At 41.5% G+C, this 14016-nt stretch overlaps 2 non-coding genes and 1 pseudogene across 2 annotated transcripts; 2 read left to right on the top strand and 1 right to left on the bottom strand.

The window, feature by feature from the left end:
* Nucleotides 1-1871: 1871 nt before the first annotated feature.
* Nucleotides 1872-1944, bottom strand: TRNAV-AAC (transfer RNA valine (anticodon AAC)). Its single transcript has one exon. It is a non-coding gene; the product is annotated as a tRNA-Val (tRNA).
* A 2603-nt stretch (nt 1945-4547) lies between these two features.
* Nucleotides 4548-5347, top strand: LOC102115364 (large ribosomal subunit protein uL2-like; annotated as a pseudogene).
* Nucleotides 5348-13777: 8430 nt separating this feature from the next.
* TRNAI-AAU (transfer RNA isoleucine (anticodon AAU)) lies at nt 13778-13851 on the top strand. Its single transcript has one exon. It is a non-coding gene; the product is annotated as a tRNA-Ile (tRNA).
* Nucleotides 13852-14016: the final 165 nt, after the last annotated feature.

The following is a 14016-nucleotide window of genomic DNA, read 5'->3' as shown; positions in this document are numbered from 1 at the left end:
GGAGGTTGTTGCAGTGAGGAGGTTGTTGCAGTGAGCCAAGATCGCACCACTGCACTTTAGCCTGGGTGACAGAGTGAGACTCTGTCTCAAACAAAACAAAACAAAACAAAAAAACCAAACTGTCATCCCTCTGCTCACCTGAGACAAATGCATATCTGATTGTTTCCTCCGCCCTATTGTTTATGTAAAAATGCAGATTCACTGAGCCAAACTAAATTGTGTATTCAGTGAAAGGTTGATCAAGGACTCAAAGGAATGCAACCTTTGTCTTTTGTGTCTTTTCTACCTATGACCTGGAAGACCCCACCACCACTTTGAGTTGTCCAGTCCTACTGGATCAAACCAATGTACATCTTACACATAGTGATCGATGTCTCATGTCTCCTTAAAATGTATAAAAGCAAGCTGTACGCTGACCACCTTGGGCACAGGTTGTCAGGACCTCCTGAGCCTGTGTAACAGGTGTATCCTTAACCTTAGCAAAATAAACTCTCTAAATTGGTTGAGATCTGTCTCAGATATTTTGGGTTTACAACACATACCTATAAAGGTTTAACTGATAAAATAGCCAGGGTAAATAACAGCAACTAATAATAAAGTATAACAATTATAACAATATACTGTAATTAAAGTTACATGAATGTGGTCCTTCTCTTTTTCCCTATATCAAGCTTTTTTGTTGTTGTTATCTCTTTGGTTTTGTTGTTAAAACAAGTAATTTATAACTATTTGGTTGGAGAGTTTATTAAAAAACTCAGTGAGGCACTACAGGTAGATTACGGAAGGTGGATATTAGAAGTTAAGGAATTGTCTGCTTTATTACAGTGAAATTTAAACCGACAATGCTGGTTTGGCACACTTTTTTTTTTTAGGCAGAGTCTCACTCTGTTGCCCAGGCTGGAGTGCAGTGGCACAATCTTGGCTCACTGTAACCTCCTCCTCCCAGGTTCAAGTAATTCTCACACCTCAGCCTCCCAAGTAGCTGGGACTACAGGTGTGTGCCATCACACCCAGCTAATTTCTGTAATTTTATAGAGATAGGGGTTTGCCATGTTGACCAAGCTGGTCTTGAACTCCAGACCTCAAGTAATCCGCCCGCCTCGGCCTCCCAGAGTGATGGGATTACAGGCCTGAGCCACCGTGCCCAGCCTAGCACACTCTTAAGTTTAAGAAAGAAATCAGTTTCTTTTGTTACTGATGAGTTCAGTTGATTGGCGCATCTTACCCATAATGCCAACATCTGGCGTTGAGTACTCATAGAGGCCAGGCCAGTATATAATTTTTTTTTTTTTTTAAACACTTGACAGTTTCTAAGTATCCACATGAAATTGCCTCTTACCTATTTTGTGAAAAATTCTCTCTTCACTTAGGGGTAAAGGGAAGTCAATAGAATATCAGTTATTCACTTGGCTCAAAGCGTGGCCCTGTTTCTTTTTTTATTTTTTTCTCACGGACCTGGGTCCTAAGCATTGCTTATTTTTAGAAACCCCTAAGGAAAATCTCTTGGCAAAGAACCTGCACAAGTGGCTCTGGAAATTTCAAGGAAGCCAATTTTACCTGCATAGTATAGGCGGGATCCTGCACCACTAGAGCCTACTCGAGTTGACGCCATTGGCCCCTAGAACCTACAGGCCACACAGAGCATAAGGGGAGGGAGCTGGGACAGCGACATGCTGGGGCGCGGCAAGATGGGGTGATGTGGGCCTCACCGCGGCTGAGGACAAAGGAGGGAGCAAAATTGTTCCTGAGGTGGCTCAAATAAAAAAAAGGAGGATATGAGATCCTTTGATTTAGGTGCTTGATCATATACAAAGGTCCTATCTAGTTCAAATGGAGACTCTCAGGAACAAAACGTAAGAAAGGGGACCACTTGTTTCCGCCTGGTTTCGAACCAGGGACCTTTCGCGTGTTAGGCGAACGTGATAACCACTACACTACGGAAACAACCCTGCCGGGAGATACTGCAATTGAGGCACCTAGGGCGAGACAATCCAGGTTTGGCTTTAGAAAATCTCTATGTTCTACTCAGATTTTTTTTTCCTGGTAGTTTTTTCCATATATTTCAGACTTTCTACTTATTAAAATCAAAGATATCACATCCTGACCGTTGTTATTTGCCTACCACAAATTGGTACATATATTCACCAAATATATTTACCAGAATGCCCAGTAAACTATTCAGAATAATAAAAACTACTGGAAACTTCGCAAGTGCCCTTCAGCAGATGCATGAATTAATTCACATGAAATAATCTATTGCAACAATAATGAACAATCTACAACTATGTGGATGAATCTCACGGAGATGTTGACTAAAATAAACCAGACAGAAAAGGACAGTACTCTGTGGCTCCACTGATTTAAATTATAAAGCAGGTAACATTCCGCTGTCCAGCCAGAAGTCACAATAGTGCTTCCCTCTGGGAAGAGTGGGTAGTAACTGAAAAGGAACTGGAAATGCTCTGGTTTCCCAGGTGTGTTCATTTTATGTGTACTCATCAAGGGGTGTGTGTGTGTGTGTGTGTGTGCGTGTGTAAGAGGTGGGGAAGGTGGGAGAGAGAGGCGGAGAAGGAGGCAGGGAGAGGGAGAGAGAGGGAGAGATTGGGAGAGAGGTGCACAGGGAGAGACTGATAAATTGAAGAAGTAATAGGGTTATGCAGTTGAGTTGTAGAGACTGGTTAGAAAGTGTTAAATCCATAGGGCAGGCTGTAATAAAAGACAGGCCATCAGAAAAGGCAAGCTGAAAACAATACAGACAATTCAATAAAACCAGAAGTTCTTGGAAAAGTTGTCTACATTGTCAGCAAACTTGACATTTAGCTAGATTGACTAAGTAAAAACAAAAAAAAAGAAAAGAAAAGAAAAGAGACTCAAAGTATTAAAATTGGAAGTGAAAGCAGGGATATTATTACTAAATTTACAAAAATAAAAAGAGTTATAAGAGTACACTATGAAAATTGTATGCCAGCAAATTGGATGACCTAGATTAAATGAGCAAACTCCTAGAAACACACAATCTACAAAGATTGAATCATAAAGAATTAGAAATCTGAAAAGACCTATAACTAGTAAGGATATTGAAACAGTAATCAAAAACCTACCATGAAAAAAAGCCCTGGACCAGCTGGCTTAACTGATGAATTCTATCAAACATTTAAATAATTAAGCGGTCCTTCTCACACTTTTCCACAAAACTGAAGAGTAGGAAACACTTCCTAATTCATTTTTTTAAGCTAGCATTACTCTGGTACCAAAGGCAGACAAAGCGATTACAAAAAGAAAGCTACAGGCTAATATTTTTTTATCAATGCTAAATTCCTCAACAAAATACTGGCAAACTGAATTCAACAATATATTAAAAGGATTTTACACCATAGCAAAGTAGGATTTATTCCTGAAATGGAAAGATTCAGCATACAAAACAAGTAATTAACATAATGTATACATAAACAGAATGAAAGAAAAAAGTCTTTTGAATTAATACAAAAAAAAAAGCATTTGACAAACTTTAAACACTTTCATGATAAGAAAAAAAATTCAATAAAGTACACATGGAAGGAAATTCCCTCAATATGATAAAGGCTTTTTATGAACATTATTCTCAATAATGAAAGACTGAAAGTTTTCTTCTGTAAGATCAGGAACAAGACAGGAATGCCTACTTTTACTACTGTATTTAGCTGGTATCGGCAGTTCTAGATAGAGGGGAAAAAAAAAAAACCAAACAAGAAAAAGAAATAAAAGGCATCCAAACTGGAAAAAAAGGTAAAAGTATTTCTGTCACAGATGATGATTTTATATATAAAAAACTTCGATGTTTTTTATATATATAAACACAAAAAAGTTACAGCCAGTAAACAAATTCGATAAAATTGAAGGATATAAAACTCAGTTGCATTTTTATACACTATTAATGAACAATCTGAAAAGACAATTAAGAAAACATTTCCCCACTGGGCACGGTGGCTCACTCCTGTAATCCTTCCAGCACTTTGGGAGGCCGAGACGGGCGGATCACGAGGTCAGGAGTTCAAGACCAACTTGGCCAATATGGTCAAACCCCGTCTCTACTAAAAATACAAACAAAACGAAACAATTAGCCAGGCATGGTGGCGCGCGCCTGTAGTCCCAGCTACTCAGGAGGCTGAGGCAGGAGAAGCAGAGGCTGCAGTGAGCTGAGATTGCACCACTGCACTCCATCCTGGGCAATAGAAGGAGACTCCATCTCCAAAAAAGAAAAGAAAAACATTTCCAATTACAATAGGATCAACAAGAATAAAATACTTAGGATTAAAATTAATCAAGGAGGAAGAAGACTTGTATGCTGGAGACTACAAAACATAGCTGAAAGGAATGAAAGAAGACAGCAATGAAAGGAAGGACATTGTTGTTCAATTAGTTAACACTAAGAGCTATCTATGATTCAACATAAACTCTATCAAAATCCCAATAATGTTTTTTTACAGAAATAAGCAAATCCATTCTAAAGCTCGTATTGAATCTCAAGGGATCCTAAATAGCCAAATTAATCTTGAAAAAGAAGAACAGCTCTTTCGGCCACGCTCATGACCAGGACCCGTCGCCATGGGCCGCGTGATCAAAGGGCAGAGGAAGGGCGCCGGGTCTGTGTTCCCCGCGCAAGTGAAGCACCTTTAGGGCTCCGCGTGCCTGCACGCCGTAGATTTCGCGGAGCGGCACGGCTACATCAAGGGCATTCTGAAGTATGTCATCCACTACCCGGGCCGCAGCGCGCCCCTCGCCAAGGTAGTTTTCCGAGATCCGTACCGGTTTAAGAAGCAAACGGAGCTATTCATTGCCGCCGAGGGCATTCACACAGGCCAGTTTGTGTATTGCGGCAAGACGGCTCAGCTCAACATTGACAATATGCTCCCTGTGGGCCCCATGACCGAGGGTACAATCGTGTGCTGCCTGAAGGAGAAACCTGGAGACCGTGGCAAGCTGGCCCGGGCATCAGGGAACTATGTCACCGTTATCTCCTACAACCCTGAGACCAAGAAGACCCGTGTGAAGCTGCCCTCTGGTTCCAAGAAGGTTATCTCCTCAGCCAACAGAGCTGTGGTTGGTGTGGTGGCTGGAGGTGGCCGAACTGACAAACCCATCTTGAAGGCTGGTGGGGCCTACTACAAATATAAGGCAAAGAGGAATTGCTGGCCACGAGTAGTGGAACCCTGTGGAGCATCCTTTTGAAGGTGGTAACCCCCAGCACATTGGCAAGCCCTCCATCATCCACAGAGATGCCCCTGCTGGCTGCAAAGTGGGTCTCACTGCTGCCCACCGGACTGGACTTCTCCGAGGAACAAAGACTGTGCAGGAGAAAGAGAGCTAGTGCTCAATAAAGAGAGCTAGGGGCTCAATAAAGTTTGTCTTTATGCAAAAAGAAAAAAAAGAAAAAGAAAAAGAACAAAATTGGAGGCTTTATACTTCCTGATCTCAACATTTACTTTAAAGCTACAGTAATCAAAACAGTATGGTACTGGCATAAGGAGAGACATACAGACACAAGCGAATAGAGGGCCCAGAAATAAACTGTGGCTTGTATGGGCAACTGAATTGTGACAAGGGTGCCAGGACCATTTAATGGAGAAAGAACAGACTTTTCGACAAATGGTGCTAGGAAAACTGAATATCTACATGCAAAAGAATGAAGTTGGATGTTCACCTTATAATACATGTAAAAACTAACTTAAAACAGATCAAAGACCTAAACATAGGTGCTAAAACTTTAAAATTCTTAGATGAAAACCTTGGGGAAAATCTTCATGACATTTGGCAATGATTTCTTGGATATCATACCAAAAGCACAGAGAACAATAACAAAAATAGATAAATTAGACTTCATCGAATTAGTTACATTTGTAGGCTGGGCATGGTGGCTCACGTCTGTAATCCCAGCACTTTGGGAGGCCGAAGCGGGTGGATCACCTGAGGTCAGGCATTCGAGACCAGCCTGACCAATATGGTGAAACCCCATCTCTACTAAAATTACAAAAATTAGCTGGGCGTGGTGTCCTGCGCCTGTAGTCTCAGCTACTTGGGAGGCCGAGGCAGGAGAATCACTTGAACTTGAGAGGTGGAAATTCAAGTGAGCCAAGATTGTGCCACTACACTCTAGCCTGGGCAACAGAGCGAGACTCTGTCTCAAACAATAAATAAATAAATATTTAAAAATAAAAATAAAATAAAATAAAAACATTTATAGTCTGGGCACTGTTTAATCAGATTTTATTGAATTATTTATTGAATTAGTCAGGACACAATCAAAAGAGTGAAAAGACAATTCATGGAATGGAAGAAAATATTTGCGCAGCATATGTCTGACAAAGGATTAATATCCAGAATATGTAAAGAACTACTACAACTCAACAGTAACAACAACAACACAACCCAGTTCAAATTGGGCAAAGGACTTGGATCATTTCTCCAAAGACGATAGAAGCACAAATAGCCAATAAGCACATCAAGAAATGTTCAACTTCACTAACCATTAGGAAAATGCAAATCAAAACCACAGTGAGATAGCATCTGAGCTCCCTTAGGATGGCTATTAGAAAAAGAGAAAAAGAAAACAAAAAGCAAAATAAATACCAGGAAGGATATAGAAAATTATTATTCTGGTGCATTGCTGGTGGGAATGTAAAATAGTATAGCCACTGTAGAAAACAGTATGGTGGTTTCTAAAAAAATTAAACATATTATTACTATATGGTCCAGCAATTCCACTTCTAGGTGTTTATCTAAACGAATTGAAAGCAGAAGCTCGGCTGGGCGCGGTGGCTCACGCCTGTAATCCCAGCACTTTGGGAGGCTGAGGCAGGGAGATCACGAGGTCAGGAGATTGAGACCATCCTGGCTAACACAGTGAAACCCTGTCTCTACTAAAAATACAAGTCGGGCATGGTGGTGGGTGCCGGCAGTCCCAGTTACTAGGGAGGCTGAGGCAGGAGAATGACTTGAACCCGGGAGGCAGAGCTTGCAGTGAGCCAAGGTCGAGTCACTGCATTCCAGCCTGGGCGACAGAGCGAGACTCCGTCTCAAAAAAAAAAAAAAAAAAAACAGAAAGCAGAAGCTCAGATACTTGCACACCAATTGTTCCCAGCAGCATTATTCACAACAGTCAAAAGATGGGGCTGGGCATGGTGGGTCACATCTGCTGGGTCACACCCAGCAGTTTGGGAGGCTGAGGCTGAAGGACCCCTTGAGGCAAGGAGTTCAAGACTGGACTGAGCAAAATGCAACCACTACTTCTACAAAAAAATTTTAAAATTAGCTGCCACTGCACTCCAGCCTCACTGCACTCCAGCCTGGTGACAGTGTGAGACCTTGTCATCCTCTTCCCCCCAAAAAAGATATATTTAACCCAATGTCCACTGACAGATAAATAATGTGCGATATATACAAGCAATGGGATATACTTTAGCCTTAGAAAAAATGAAATTCTCATAAATACCATGACGTGAATGAACTTTGAGGACATTAAGCTAAGTGAAAAAAGCCAAACAGGACAAATATTGTGTAATCTACTTCTATTAGATACATAAAAACACAAGCAAAATGTATAGAGACAGACAATGGGTACCAAGGGCTGAAGGGGAGCAGATGGGGAGTTTTTGTTTAATGGTTATAGAGTTTCAGTTTGGGATGCTAAAAAAGTTCTGGAGATGGATGATGGTGATGGTTCCACCACACTGAATGTATTTAATTTTACCAAAATGTACTCTTAAAATGATAAAAATGGCAAATTTTATATTATGTATGTTTTACCACAATTTAAAAAATGCCATGGGGGAAAGTATGCATAAGGATATAAAGTAAGGGATCTAGAAGAGAAATGTTAAAAATATACAAAACAAAAGCTAACTCTATTTTTAGTTGGTTTTTTTTTTTACCTGGCATGGCTATATTAACTTTATTTATGTATGTATTTATTTATTTTTTTGAGATGGAGTCTCACACTCTCACTCAGGCTGGAGTGCAGTTGCGTGATCTCAGCTCACTATAACTTCCATCTCCCGGGTTCAAGCGATTCTCCTGCCTCAGCCTCCAAAGTAGCTGGGATTCCAGGTGTGCACCACCATGCCCAGCTAATTTTTGTATTTTTAGTAGAGACAGAGTTTCACCATATTGGCCAGCTTGGTTTCAAATTCCTGACCTCCTGTGGTCCTCTCGCCCCAACCTCCCAAAGTGCTGGGATTATAGTGTGAGCCACCACATCCGGCCAATATTTTTTAAAATGTAGAATTTAAGACAAGAAGCATTACCACAAGATATTTCATAACAATAAGAGATGCATTTTATAGTAATGGAAGAGACATTTTATAAAAGAGAAACATAAACATTCTAAATGTGTATGCATTCAATAACATAGTTTCAAAATATATAGACCAAAAATGATGTGAAAACTTATATCCACACAAAAATTTGTATAAAATGGTTCATAGCAGCTTTATTTGTAATAGCAAAACACTAGAAAGCATCAAAATGTCTTTCAATATATGAATGGTTAAATAAACGGTTGTCCATCCATACCATGGAATACTCAACAATAACAAGTCAGGAGCTATTGATATCACGAGTTGGATGGATCTTGAGGAAACTAGGCTGTGGAAAAGGCCAATCTTTAAAGGTCATCTATTATATGATTCTATATCTATAACATTCTCAAAATGAAAAAGAATTGTAGAATTTTTGTCAAGGCTGGGCACAGTGGCTCATGCCTGTAATCCAAGCACTGTGGGAGGCCAAGGCAAGAGGAGCACTTGAAGTCAGGAGTTTGAGACCAGCCTAGCCAACATGGTGAAACTTCATCTCTACTGAGAATAGAAAAAGTAGCCAGGCCTGGCAGCTGACACCTGTAATCCCAGCTACTTGGGAGGCAGAGGCAGAGGCAGGAGAATCACTTGAATGGGGAAGCAGAGGTTGCAGTGAGCCAAGATTGGCCTGGGCAACAGAGCGAGACTCTATCTCAAAAAAAGATAATAAATAAATAAAGAATTTTTGTCAAGAGGAGAGGTAAGTGGGTATGACTAATTAAGGGGTGGCATTCACAGTGAGATCTTTGTGGTGCTGGAATTGTTTCGTGTCTGGTTTCCAGTGTTAGCTACACAAATCTACACGTGATAAAAATTATCTAGAACCATACACACATGTCATACCAATGTCAAATTCCTGTGTTTGATATTGTGTTATATAAGAAGTAACCATTGGGCCAGCACATTGGGTGACTCACCCCTGTAATCCCAGCACTTTGGGAGGCTGAGATGGGTGGATCATCTGAGGTCAGGAATTCAAGACTAGCTAGGCTGACATGGTGAAACCTTGTCTCTACTAAAAATACAAAAATTAGCCGCGCATGGTGGTGGGTGACCATAATCCCAGCTACTCTGGATCCTGAGGCAGGAGAATCGTTTGAACTCAAGAGGCGGAGGTTGCAGTGAGCCAAGATCACGCCACTGGACTCCCTCCTGGGCGACAGAGCGAGACTTCATCTCAAAAAAAAAAAAAAAAAAAAAAGAAGTAATCTTTGTAGGAAACTGGGTTAAGGGTACAGGGGAGTTCTCTACTTTCTTTGTAACTTCTTGTTAACCTATTATAATTTCAAAATTACAGCTTAAGAAGACCTGATGGTTCACAGGAACTAAATAGTGAAAGAAAAACAACAACAAAACCACACTGGAACTAAAAACAGGAAAATCCACACTCACGGCTTAAGGTTTTCCATACGTCGTGTGAGGTCACAGGGCAAACCACTGCCCCAAAACTGGAGAGACAGAAAGGCAAATACAGAGTACCACAACTTACCAGACCAGAAACCCAAAGAGCAAAATCCTCCATGTGAATCAGTGCTGGAGCAGGGACACCTGAGCTGTAATTAAGAAACTGCTCGAGGCTTTCTGTGGACAAATCTCAAGGAAAAATCTCCAGCTATAAATCTGTGAACTTTATGTCAGGAGCTCAACCAGGTTCTCACAATGAGAGAGAAAAATCCCCTCTGGTAGCGGGTGGGGCAAGAACCAGTTTGCAACAGGCCAGAGCATTCTGTTCTTTTTTTTTTTTGAGACGGAGTCTCGCTCTATCACCCAGGCTGGTGTGCAGCGGCACGATCTCAGCTCACTGCAACCTCCACCTCCTGGGTTTTAAGCAGTTCTTTCTGCATCAGCCTCCTGAGCAGCTGGGATGACAGGCACCTGCCACCACGCCCGGATAATTTTTGTATTTTTAGTAGAGACGGGGTTCCGCCATGTTGGCCAAGCTGGTCTTGAACTCCTAATCTCAGGTGATCCACCTGCCTGGCCTCCCAAAGTGCTGGGATTACAGGCATGAGCCACTGCGCTGGGCCCATTCTGTTATTCTTAACAAGGTCTGCCCTCAGGAGAAACCATTTAATCTCAATCTAACCTGCTGGGGTTTTATCAAGAGCCCGATGGATCTATGGGAAGGGAAATAACTCCAGCCCACTCTAGCCATCCAGTACCACCGAAAGTGGGGAAAAACCTAAAAAGCATGTTTAAAGCTCACAGTCCAGAGACACAGGCTCACTAATAGACTGAGACCTACTTGTGAGACTACAGAATGCTTTTCTCCCTCCACACTTTGTCACCACATTACTAAAGGCCTGCGTGCAGCAGCTCATTTTACCCAGTACAGCATGTCCTGCTATCAAGAAAAAAATAACAAGACATTAAAAAAAAAAAAAAAAGACAAAATACACAGTTTAAAGAGAGAGAGCAAGCGTCAGAACCAGACTCAAATATGACAGGGATGTTGGAATTCTCAGACCAGGAATTTGAAACAACTGATTAAGATACTAAGAATAAGATGACAGCATACAAGAACACATGGGCAATGTAAGCGGAGAGATGGAAATTCTTAGAAAGAACCAAAAAGACCTGCTAGTGATCAAAAACACTATAACACCAAGACAATGAAAATACAAGCCGCAGACTGGGAGAAAATACATGCAAAAGACATATCAGATAAAGTACTGTTATTCAAAATACACAAAGAGATCTTAAAACTCATCAGTAAGAACACAATCCCATGAAAATATGGCCAAAGACCTTAACAGTCACTTCACCAAAGAAGATATATAGGTGATTAATATACATATGAAAAGATGCTCCACAGTATATGTTCAGGGAGATTCAAGTTTTAAAAAATGAGATAACACAACATACCTATTAAAATGGCCAAAATCCAGAACACTGACAACACCAAATGCTGGTGAGGATGTGGAGCGACACCAGCTCTCATTCATTGCTGGTGGAAATGCAAAATGGTACCACCTCTTTGAAAGACAATTTGGCAGTTTCTTAAAAAGCTAAATATACTTTTACCATAAAATTCAGCAATTGCACTCCTTAATACTTACCCAAAGAATTAAAGAACTTAAGTCCACAAAAAACCTGCACATGAGTGTTTATAACAACTTTATTCATAATTTTCAAAACTTGGAAGCAACCAAGCTGTCCTTCAATAGGTGAATAGATGAACAAGCTGTGGTATATCTATACAATGAAATATTGTTCAGTGACAAAAAGAAATCAGCTATAAAGTCATTAAAAGACATAGAGGAACTTTACATGCATATTTTGTTTGTTTGTTTTTTGTCTTTTAGTTTCAAGACAGAGTCTTGCTCTGTTGCCCAGGCTGGAGTGCAGTGGCATGATCTCAGCTCACTGCAACCTCTGCCTCCCAGGTCGAAGCAATTCTCCTGCCTCAGCCTCCTGAGTAGCTGGGATTATAGGCACCGGCCACCACACCCAGCTAATTTTTGTATTTTTAATAGAGACAGGGTTCCTCCATGTTGGCCAGGCTGGTCTCAAACTCGTCCACCTAGGCCTCCCAATGTGCTGGGATTATAGGAATGAGCCACTGCGCCTGGTTGATATTGTATTAATGTTGATTCATTAATTGCAACCAACGTACCACATTAATGCAAGATGTTAATGTTAATAACACATCTGTAGTCCCAGCCACTCAAGAGATTGAGGTGGGAGGATTCCTTGACCCAAGAGTTCAAAGTTGCAGTGAGCTACACTTCAGCTCGGGCAACAGAGAGACACCCTGTCTCAAGAAAGGAAAAGAATAATAAGAATAATAAAGTAAACACAATTTCTTTTTTTTCTTTTTTTTTTTTTGAGACGGAGTCTCACTCTGTCACCCAGGCTGGAGTGCAGTGGCCAGATCTCAGCTCACTGCAAGCTCCGCCTCCCGGGTTTACGCCATTCTCCTGCCTCAGCCTCCCGAGTAGCTGGGACTACAGGCGCCTGCCACCTTGCCCGGCTAAGTTTTTGTATTTTTAGTAGAGACGGGGTTTCACTGTGTTAGCCAGGATGGTCTCGATCTCCTGACCTCGTGATCCGCCCGTCTCGGCCTCCCAAAGTGCTGGGATTACAGGCTTGAGCCACCGCGCCCGGCCTACATGTGAACTTCGAAGGTCTATAAACACCAGTCGGAATGTGCAAGAGGGATCCTCGAAAGCCAGAATGTAATTCTTTGGGACGGGTGAAGAGGATGTGTGACTGCAGGAACTGTATCAGAGAGTTTCCTTTCAGGTTATTTTTGAGCAAGTAGAAGCCTCAGTTCTTGACACCTAGGATAAAAGCTCTTGAGGACTAGAAGAATAAAACATCGAAGCTCCTGGTGGTACTTCGGTCTGTAACCGTTGAATACATTAAGAGTAACACTAGAATTCCAACACTTCTTCCTCGCGCCAGCGTCAGTTTTAGAATCAACAAAATCGTTACTTATTGATTCATTTAACTGCTAATATATTCGTTAAAAGTTTGTTAGGAGTCAGTGATCTTGAAAGTTCCAAAAACACAAAGGAAACTCCAGGACATGCAGAGAGAGAGTTCCTGACGCTGCAAGAGGTTTCTTTCAACTTGTATCCAGGTGGTAAAACCAGTAGCGTGACCAAGGATGAAAGAGCGCATGTCACTTATTCTGGCCTCTCCAACTCCGGCTGAAATCCTTCGGTTCCCAAGTTGGAATTTGAGTGACACACAAGTGCTGTTAAATGAGACTTAATACCTAGCGGAGTGCCACCACAATCTTGCCCTTCTGCAAACCTCTGTAGCCCTTTTCTACCACCCTCAAAAAACGTACCAGGTTTACTATGGGATTCCGGTACTGCTGGGCTACCTCAGTTTCCACCCCTGGATATCTTCGCCAATGACATCAATGCTTACGTTTGTGACTTCAGAGACACCGAGAAGGCGCGGCTCCTTCCCTCAACCCCATTCACCTTCCTTTCAGCGGCGTTTTCTTGAACCAACTTGAAAATAATAGGTCCTTAAGTTACAAGTCACTAAAGGAAAGTTTGCAACTTGCGATCCAGTACGCTGACGTGCCTCTGAAAAGAGACAGCTGCCTACTCTGGGCGTACTGCCTTTGAATTAGCCATACCCCGCAAGGAGAAGCGCTGTTTAAAAAAAAAAAAAATTGCTGCCTAACAACAACAAAAATAAAATAAAAAGAGGAGGTTACCTTCACTCACCATTGAAAATCCTATTATAGTGCTTTTTCCACATCGTCTGTCAAAAATTTCTCCGTGGATTCTCCGCAGATTTTCTGGTCTGGCTCAGAGTTAAAATAGTTTGGACTTCCTTGCTAAAGTCTGTGAATATAGTCTTAAAGGTCTCTTTTGAAAGGAGTAAGAAAGAAAAAAGAAAGAAAAAAGAAGCTGTTTTATTTAGAAAAACAAAAATGTCAATCAAGTTATATGTCTTCCCTCAAAACCCACCAATATCCGTGTGGCCGGTTAGCTCAGTTGGTTAGAGCGTGGTGCTAATAACGCCAAGGTCGCGGGTTCGATCCCCGTACGGGCCACTGGATTACCGTAATGACGACCTTTTAACTCAAGCCTGTCGAATAACCGCTTCCCTGAATCCAAAATTAAGACGCTGCGTTATTCATCCAGCGAGAAGGCTATTTTTCGTTTCCCTTTATTGTAAAAAGTAAAAAGAACAGGCCCGTCGCAGGGGCTGGTACCTA

The sequence above is a fragment of the Macaca fascicularis genome, chromosome 4, assembly GCF_037993035.2.
Source record: "Macaca fascicularis isolate 582-1 chromosome 4, T2T-MFA8v1.1".
Lineage (NCBI taxonomy): Eukaryota > Metazoa > Chordata > Mammalia > Primates > Cercopithecidae > Macaca > Macaca fascicularis.
This window is presented reverse-complemented; position numbering and strand designations above follow the sequence as displayed.